Genomic DNA, 8,156 nt, shown 5'->3' with positions numbered 1-8,156 from the left:
CCAATTCACATTATCAAAGGCTTTATCGAAGTCAATCTTGAACATAAAAATTCTTCTTTCCCTCTTTTTAGCCCAAGCAATAACCTCACTAGCCACCAAAGGGCCATCAAGAATATATCTCCCGGATAAGAAAGCCGACTGATGCTCTGAGACAATCTTATTCATAACCGTTTTGAGTCGATTCACTAACACCTTCGACACAGTCTTTAAGATACAACCAATGAGACTTATCGGTCTAAAATCCCCCAAAGAAGACGGATTGTTTACCTTAGGAATTAAGGTGATAAAAGACGAACCAACCCCCGAGCAAAAACTTTTAACCTTATGAAAATGATCAAGAATATCCACAAAATCCTTCTCGAACAACTCCCAAAAAAACCGAATGAACCTAAAATTAAAACCATCCGGCCCAGGAGCTTTGTCACCACCGCAATCAAAAACCGCCTTCTTGATCTCATGCACGGAAAAATCACTGATCAAAAAATCCGCCTCCACCGAAGACAAGACCGAAAACCCATATCCAATCAACCGAGGCCGGAGTGTAATAGATTCTTTAAACTTACCAGCAAAGAATCGCAAAACTTCCTTTTTAATGAGAACCGGGTTTGTTTCCCACGCCCCATTCACTTCCAAACCCGGAAAATAATTTGAAACTTTACGTTTATTAATAAAACCGTGAAAAAATCGAGAATTTTCGTCTCCATGAATCGCCCAATTACAACGAGCCTTTTGCTTCAAATCCCGGTAATAATGATTATCCAACTCGCCTAGCCGTCTTTTAATTTCGCTTAAAGACCATGTCTCTTCTTCCAACAAATCCCGGACCTCCAAGGTTTGGTCCAAGTCCCGCAACTCTTGCTCCAATAAAACCCTTTCCTCCTTTTCTTTGGCTTTACAATCGATCGCCCATCTAGTAATAGCAGCACGCAAAGCTTTAAATTTACACAGCAATCTCGCGTCCGGAGAACCATGAAACGAGCCATCAACAAGCGTCTTCTTAACCAACGTCCCAAAATCCTCTCTACCAAGCCATGAATTGAAAAACCTAAACGGTTTGGGACCATAGTTCTTGGAAGAACCAATTTTCAAAACCAACGGACTATGATCCGGCTTATTCCTCTCGAGAGCAATATACTCCGCACACGGCCATTCCATAAAAAAATCCCAATTAACGAAGATTCTGTCAATACGGCTTAATTTATTTCCTGCGACAAAAGTAAAACGCCTCCCTTTCAAGGAATACTCGTGAAGATTCGAATCATCAATGAAGTCGTTAAACTCATTGGCCTCACCCACATTAAACAAAGAATTCCGCCTATCCTCAGCACACCGAACCGAGTTAAAATCTCCTGCCACAATCCACCTCCCATTACCCTCCTCGATCAAATCACGAATTTCCCCCCAAAGAGCTCTTTTAGTAACTTGATTTTGAGGAGAATAAACATTGAGAATATGATATGAGCTACTCTTTCCTTTCACAGTGCCCGAAACAAGAAGCCAATTATTATTCTTGACCACCCTTTCCATACGAAAGACTTGAGAATCCCAGATCGATAATAACCCACCCGACCTTCCAGATGAAGGAACCCAATCAAAAGAATACTCACCATAACCCCAAAACCGACCCACATCCACAGAATCCAAGGAAACAAATTGCGACTCTTGTAAGACAATAAAACTAATCTCGTGATGGACTCGAAGACCTCGAATCCAATCGGCTTTGCTAGAACTCCCTAACCCACGGATGTTCAGAGAAAAAACATTCATTGAACACCATCTTGATAGCCTTCGGAAACAAGAACCTCTCTAACATTAGAAACAAAATCTTGCAAATTCTCAACGCCTAACGCCTTACTCAGCTCAATGGTCTTCTCCAACTCCACCTCAATCGGACCTTGATGTTGCACCGGATCTATACCTCTACCAATCATCGAGGCCTCCTCAGACTCTCCCTCGATGTCTCGAACCACCTCCGTATTAGTAGACATCCCTTTGTTAAGATCCGGTGTTAAGAACTCTCCTTCAACACCTGTCTCGATACCCCTAGTAACATCCGAAGGCACGTGCATAATACCGATAAACCTATCAAGATCAAACATATCTTTATCCTCCCTTGGTCTCTTCTTAGGACGCTCCCTAGAACCACTACCCCCACTTCGATTAGAAAATAAAGACTTCCGTCTGAACTTCTTATGTCCCTTGCCTTTCAACACAGAAACGTTAGTGCTATCAACGTTACCATTCTCAACCGCCTCCTCATTAGAAAGATCATAGGAGTTCGAAAATTCACCGACCATCACGTTAGAATTATCGTTCACACAACCATCCAACCCATTAACAGCATGTTCCCTGACAGAAAACTCGTTAGCTTGAGAACCTTCGCCCTCTTCACGATGCACATTACGGGGCTCATCCTGCACGATATTATCATCACACTTATCCTCCTCCGGTAAAACGGGACCATCATCCTCTTCAAACTCTACTACACATTCCGGTATCCATTCCCCTACATCTTCATCCACCCACACTTTAAAAATTTTTCCCCTCCAATTAATGTCCACCCGGTCCACAATCCGTTTGCACTGTTTACTCAACACACCGATGAGAGTATACGATAAGTTGTTCTCTTCACCTGATAAGGAAGCCGGTTGAACCACCTTGCCAAATCTGCTTCCAATCAAATCGAAAACCTCGTCTAACACCAACTGAGCCGGAACCCCATGAACTTGGAGCCAGGCGATCCGACCCTCCTCCACTCCATTTCTATCAGACCAAGGTTCTAAAAACTCAAACCAATCTGACCATTTGTCTTTGTTATTCAGAAAGGCATCCCTATCCCCACTAACGTAGAATACCAACACCACTGAAAGCCCTCCCAGATACTTAATCTCTAATGATCTCCAACCATGCTTCCGAACCAACTTTTTCAGAGACGTTAACGTGTGAAGATTCACCACCCTCCCCGTAAGAGCACATCCCTTCCAATGAGAAAACCGTTCCACCGAATCATCCACCTTAATCTCATCTACTTTGTTCCGATTTAACAAGGAATCAACAAAGGAACGCCCATTACCAACTGATGCATAAGGAACCCCATTCCTATCGGATCCTTCGGAACTAGGGTTTGTTTGACCACTAGGATTTGCATGCCTATAAACAGGGACCGAGGCCGTCTTCCTCCTATTACCAGAATCGGGTCTATGTAGATTCCCACCATCCACAAACCGAGCAATCGCAATAAACAACTTATACGAACCGATCCATACGTCTGATAACTCATCTTCCAACCGTTTGACATCTTTCACCTCGGAAAACGATACGAAAGCAAACCTCTTGCCCCATTTATCCAGCTTCCTAGCAATATAGGAACCTTCGTAACGACCAAAGCTACCCATAACATCTTTTAAGTCTTGCGAAGAACACTTTGGGGGAAGATTTGAGACAAAAAACTTCGATAAAACCTTGTTATTACCTTGAGCCTGATGACCATTCCGTTTCCCTTTCCGATTACGTGGATGTTCCCATTCTTCTGAATCCATGCCGCCAAGGGTCGTGGTCAAAGCAGCAGGGGGGGGGACTGGGGTGACTGAGGTGAGGCGGAGAGAGGGAATAGTGGTGGTGACTGAGGTGAGGCTGGGTTGGGGCGGCGACTGTGGAGGGTGGTGGGCCGGGAGGTGAGGTGGAGGGGAGGATTTCCGGTGAGAGGGAATAGTGGCGGCGGTCGGGAGGAAGGGTTACGGGAGAGAAACTGGCCGGGAGGTAGGGTTACGGGAGAGAGACTGGCGGAGACTGTCGGAGGTGAGGCGGGCGGAAGAGAGGCGGGGTTACGGGAGGTGAGGCGGGCGGCCGGGAGGTAGGGTTACGGGAGGTAGGTTAGATGCACAAACTTAAAAGATAACAGAAATGTGGAAAGTTTTCTAATGACCCATTAATTATAGTTTTTTTATTACCATAGCTAGAAACTAGATAACATCATAATAATTAATAAGTTATTGATTATTGGAGATGTTATTCTTTCAAAGTCAAAATTTCAACAACTTAGTCAAAGTCAAAATTTCAAAAGAAAACCAAGGAAGAACAAGCCTTGGCCAACCAAGAATATGCCGCTCACCCATCTCTTCCCATTGAAAAATCAAACCTTTTCAAGTTTTAATCAAACCCATAGTTTTCATCACCAAAGCTTAGTAATAACACACATATACCTTTCTTCCTCAACTAATAATCACATATATGATCATCAAGAAAGAGACCACCACCAACGCCAGCAGGCGGCACCACCCTTCTCCACCAAAAGGGTCACCTCTTTCCCTCAAAAACTATCAGGATTTGTTCAACAACTCCACCCCATCACCGCAAGCAAAGATGATCACCCTTACCCACAAGACGGCGGCTTACAAGCGGCACCATGCCAGCAAAGAGATGGTGAGGAGGGCGTTGACTCCACCCGCTCGTAGACTTACCTGGCGGTGGTTTGACTTCCGGCCAACACCAAGTCGGCTCTCCGTCATGTCCATGGATATTTAGATCATATCTTTTGTGTATGCACTTCCGTTACAAGATTTTCAGTTTATCATAACTATACAAATTGCTAAAAATGTAAACTTTTACAGTGTTTTCTTGAATTTTCAATACCCTCACTATATATAGTTAAATTCTACCAGAAACGGGAAAAAAATGAACAAGGGAGAGTGATATATACACATATAATGATATAAACAGATAATAATCTGCTCAAACCATTTTGCCTTCTCTTGCAATGTTTCTAGATCACACACACTTCGTGTCACCGATAATGGAGAAATTGTGCGGTTTTGGTTATCTATTCCTGATAATATAAAAAGATCAAGAAAATTGGTTAATGATATGATTGGTGATGATTATATGCAGCAATCATAAAACAGTAACAGTCATATTAAGAACCAGAAGTGATGATCTAGATTCGTTACTCATGAACGGACCAATTAGCTAAAAATGGGTTGTAACCCTACACGTTGAAACCGATTTGACCAGGTCAAAGCCAGTCCACCCCCACCCCCCCTCAAAACCGGTTCCAACCTGACCGAGTTTTGCCAGAACCCGAGTTTGTTGACCCACCGACCTATTTAAACTTTTATGTGCTTCGTTTTTGTGTTGGCATACCTCTGAAGATTCAAAAGATTAAATTACATTTGGTTCCGTGGGTGCATCTGATATCCTTGCTTCTGATTTCTCATTCGATAAACTGTCAAAAACACAAGAACATTTATTATCAACACATTAATTATTAATAAAATTTAAAAATTCCACAAGATCCTTACGTTGAAAGTATTGTGACCCAAATCAGCTCAACACAATCGACCCACAGGAGTCTTTGTTCAACAGGTACGACACCATACGTTATAATATGAGCTAATGGCCAAAGCTTCCACCCCGCCTAATAAAAAGTTTTAAAAAATGTTATGCACAATCATATTTGATGTTTTTATGACAAATAATAGGAATTTAATGTCTACTTACAGTTAACATGGGAAAAAATGTTGCCTTTAACTCATTAAAAATAGTCAACGGTGAGTCAAACCGTAAAAGTCCCAGAACAACAAAATAAATACTGTTCCATACGGCCGACCATGCGGTTTGATCAAAGGCTACTTTAACAGGTACAACCCACCAATCTTGAAAGGGGAAAAGTGCCTGAAAAAAAAATAAGAATTTTATTTATTATTTGATCCCAAAATAATCAGATAATAAGCTGAAAATTAAGCTATTTACCTCACAGAAATAATAATAGTAGTGAGAGAGTGATCCGTGTAGAGTGAAGCCCACAAGACCAGACCTGAACATGCGAGTGCGATCAAACTCCAATAATGGTTTTCCTTCACAACACTGCAAGTTTGATAATAATTAAATCATTAGTTACTTGAGATAGTTATCATCATTTTTGACAAAATTGAAATAAAAAAGCGGTTTTAAAGAAAAAAACGAATGAACCTGTGCAATCCAATCCCCTATTGAATATAAAACTCCACTTATCATCATTTTTGCCAAAAGTGTATTTTGTTTAAGAGCTTCTTTGTATGCACTCCAATTGTGTTGAGGCGCATATCTCAATATTTCATATATGGTCCAACCCTGTGAAATGAAGGATACAATGAGTGAGATATATAAATCAACTGATCTAACTTTTCGAATCCATCAACTCTGATCACTGCTCAAACAGCATTAATCTGATCTTCGTGTTACATCACTAATAATGGGGCCTAAAAGTGACTCCAAACTATGTAATAAAGCCTAAACATGGTACCCTAGAGTGTGTAAATGCGCCGTGAGCGTTTGAAATAGACTTTGTAACTAAAACCAACTTGTATAATTAGGTCGTGAAAGCTACATATCACTACTTAAGTTGACATTTGTATCATTAGCTTGTCCATTTTCGTATTATTTTGACCCTACATAATTAAGAAGATTATAATTCTAGAGCCAAAACAAAGCAGCTAATGATTGGGAAAAACAAACTCACATCAGCCCAAGTAACACAAGTTAACTAGACAATCAACAAAAGCTAATGTAGACGTATCCTCTATGGGGCTCAATATTTGTGCTTAGTCCCGAACCAACTCGACCCATTGAGCTTTTACCCAATACACACAAACAACCAGGTTCATGTGTTCAGGGTCAATTGTCAAGAGTGATAAGAGATACAGACTGTGATGTAGCATAGCGTGTTCAAGCAGGTTGGTAAATTGTGACAAGAGATTCCCGACAGGATTTAAGGGAAAATTCTATAGATTGCAGTCTGACTGGCTATGTTATAAGAAACCAATTGCTAGGCCATCAAGAAGACACAAACGCGAAAGACGGAAGTAGCATATATGAGGACGCTGAGGTGGATGTGTGGACACGCAAGGTTAGACCGTACCATGTATCTCCAAAAAGATAGAGAAAAATGAAGTTGACATGGTTTGCTGTTTGGTAGCCTCTTAATGGTTCATAGCCTCTTAATGGTTGAGAGGTAGCCTTAAGTCTAAATAGTTAAGAGGTAGCCTTAAGTCTAGTGCTGAGAAGACAAACAACGGCTTCAATAAGAACCATGAAAACGAATCAATGGAGGAGAGGAGGGGCAGAGGCAGACCCAAACTCATATGGGAGTATGGGATAAGCCAATTATATCTCCAGGCTACAAGAACCGACCCGTTTCAAAGACTCAAATCACTCTATCTTTGTTGCAACAACACCTACAAGCATCTAACTAATAATAAAAATCTAGACTTTTAGCATGATAAAACAATAAAATAAAGCCCCAATTTTTTACCACCAAAACTAAACTTTCTTTCACAAGATTCAACAACCCGATTTGCCGAATTCGAACCCAAATTGTTTCTAAAAATCACTTCTTTCAGGTTCAAAATATTAAAAAAACTAAACCATCTGTACCACATAATTTGCATAATTATTATGAATATAAAGAATTGAGGGGTAAAATAAGAAAGTCACATGTCAATAATCATAATCAATAGTAAGCAACTTGGTAATCCCAAAAGTGCCAGCAGCCAACACAATGGTAGCATTAATGCCTCTATCCATCAGCTTCTCAAAACTCCTCTCACCTTCCACAACCTCACTCCCTTCAAACGACAATCTTCCTTCACTCCCACGTATCACCATCTTCAATCTCACTCACCACTTGATGATCCGTAATATCATCACTCTATCACGTCTTGCTCCTTCACCACTCCGCCACCGGAAACAACCTTCGGTTTTAACGAGAGTTTGGGGTTTGGTGAAACGGAAACCGGTGATCGGAGTTTGTGAAGTGGAAGGAAGGCGGTGTTGATGGAAGCAGCAGCAGCAGCAGCAGCAGCAGCCATTAATATTATTATTATTTGAATTGTTTGCCTGAAATTATTATTAAATTAATGGGTCTGCTTTCTCCGGTTCCGATTTGTGGTAGTTGATGTGGTCTTATAGTAAGGTAGTGTTTGTGATCGGGTGTTTCGCGGGACACGTAGGTTGCTGTACGGACGAGGAGTAAATGTTGACTTTTGGTCAATGGTCGGGATATGGATGATGAGTAGATATAACCTGGAATATGCACCTCTAGACTTTTCGAGCATGGGCTTGTCTACGTTAATTTATCGGTTTAACTAATTAATATTTCAGTTCATTAAGGTATTAAAATT

General features: G+C 41.1%; 1 pseudogene across 1 annotated transcript; it reads right to left on the bottom strand.

Moving 5' to 3' along the window:
* Positions 1-3,967: 3,967 nt before the first annotated feature.
* LOC143586043 (uncharacterized) lies at positions 3,968-7,592 on the bottom strand (annotated as a pseudogene). Its single transcript, XR_013144643.1, has 7 exons — positions 7,471-7,592; positions 5,968-6,108; positions 5,749-5,862; positions 5,497-5,670; positions 5,298-5,413; positions 5,140-5,221; positions 3,968-4,825 (listed from the first exon to the last, which is right to left on the bottom strand). The product of XR_013144643.1 is annotated as an uncharacterized LOC143586043 (transcript).
* Positions 7,593-8,156: the final 564 nt, after the last annotated feature.

Source organism: Bidens hawaiensis, unplaced genomic scaffold (genome assembly GCF_021521415.1).
Source record: "Bidens hawaiensis isolate Kalapana, Puna unplaced genomic scaffold, B.hawaiensis_p1.1 tig00034282_1, whole genome shotgun sequence".
Lineage (NCBI taxonomy): Eukaryota > Viridiplantae > Streptophyta > Magnoliopsida > Asterales > Asteraceae > Bidens > Bidens hawaiensis.
Note: the sequence above shows the minus strand (reverse complement) of the source record. Positions and strands in the feature narration are given on the sequence as shown.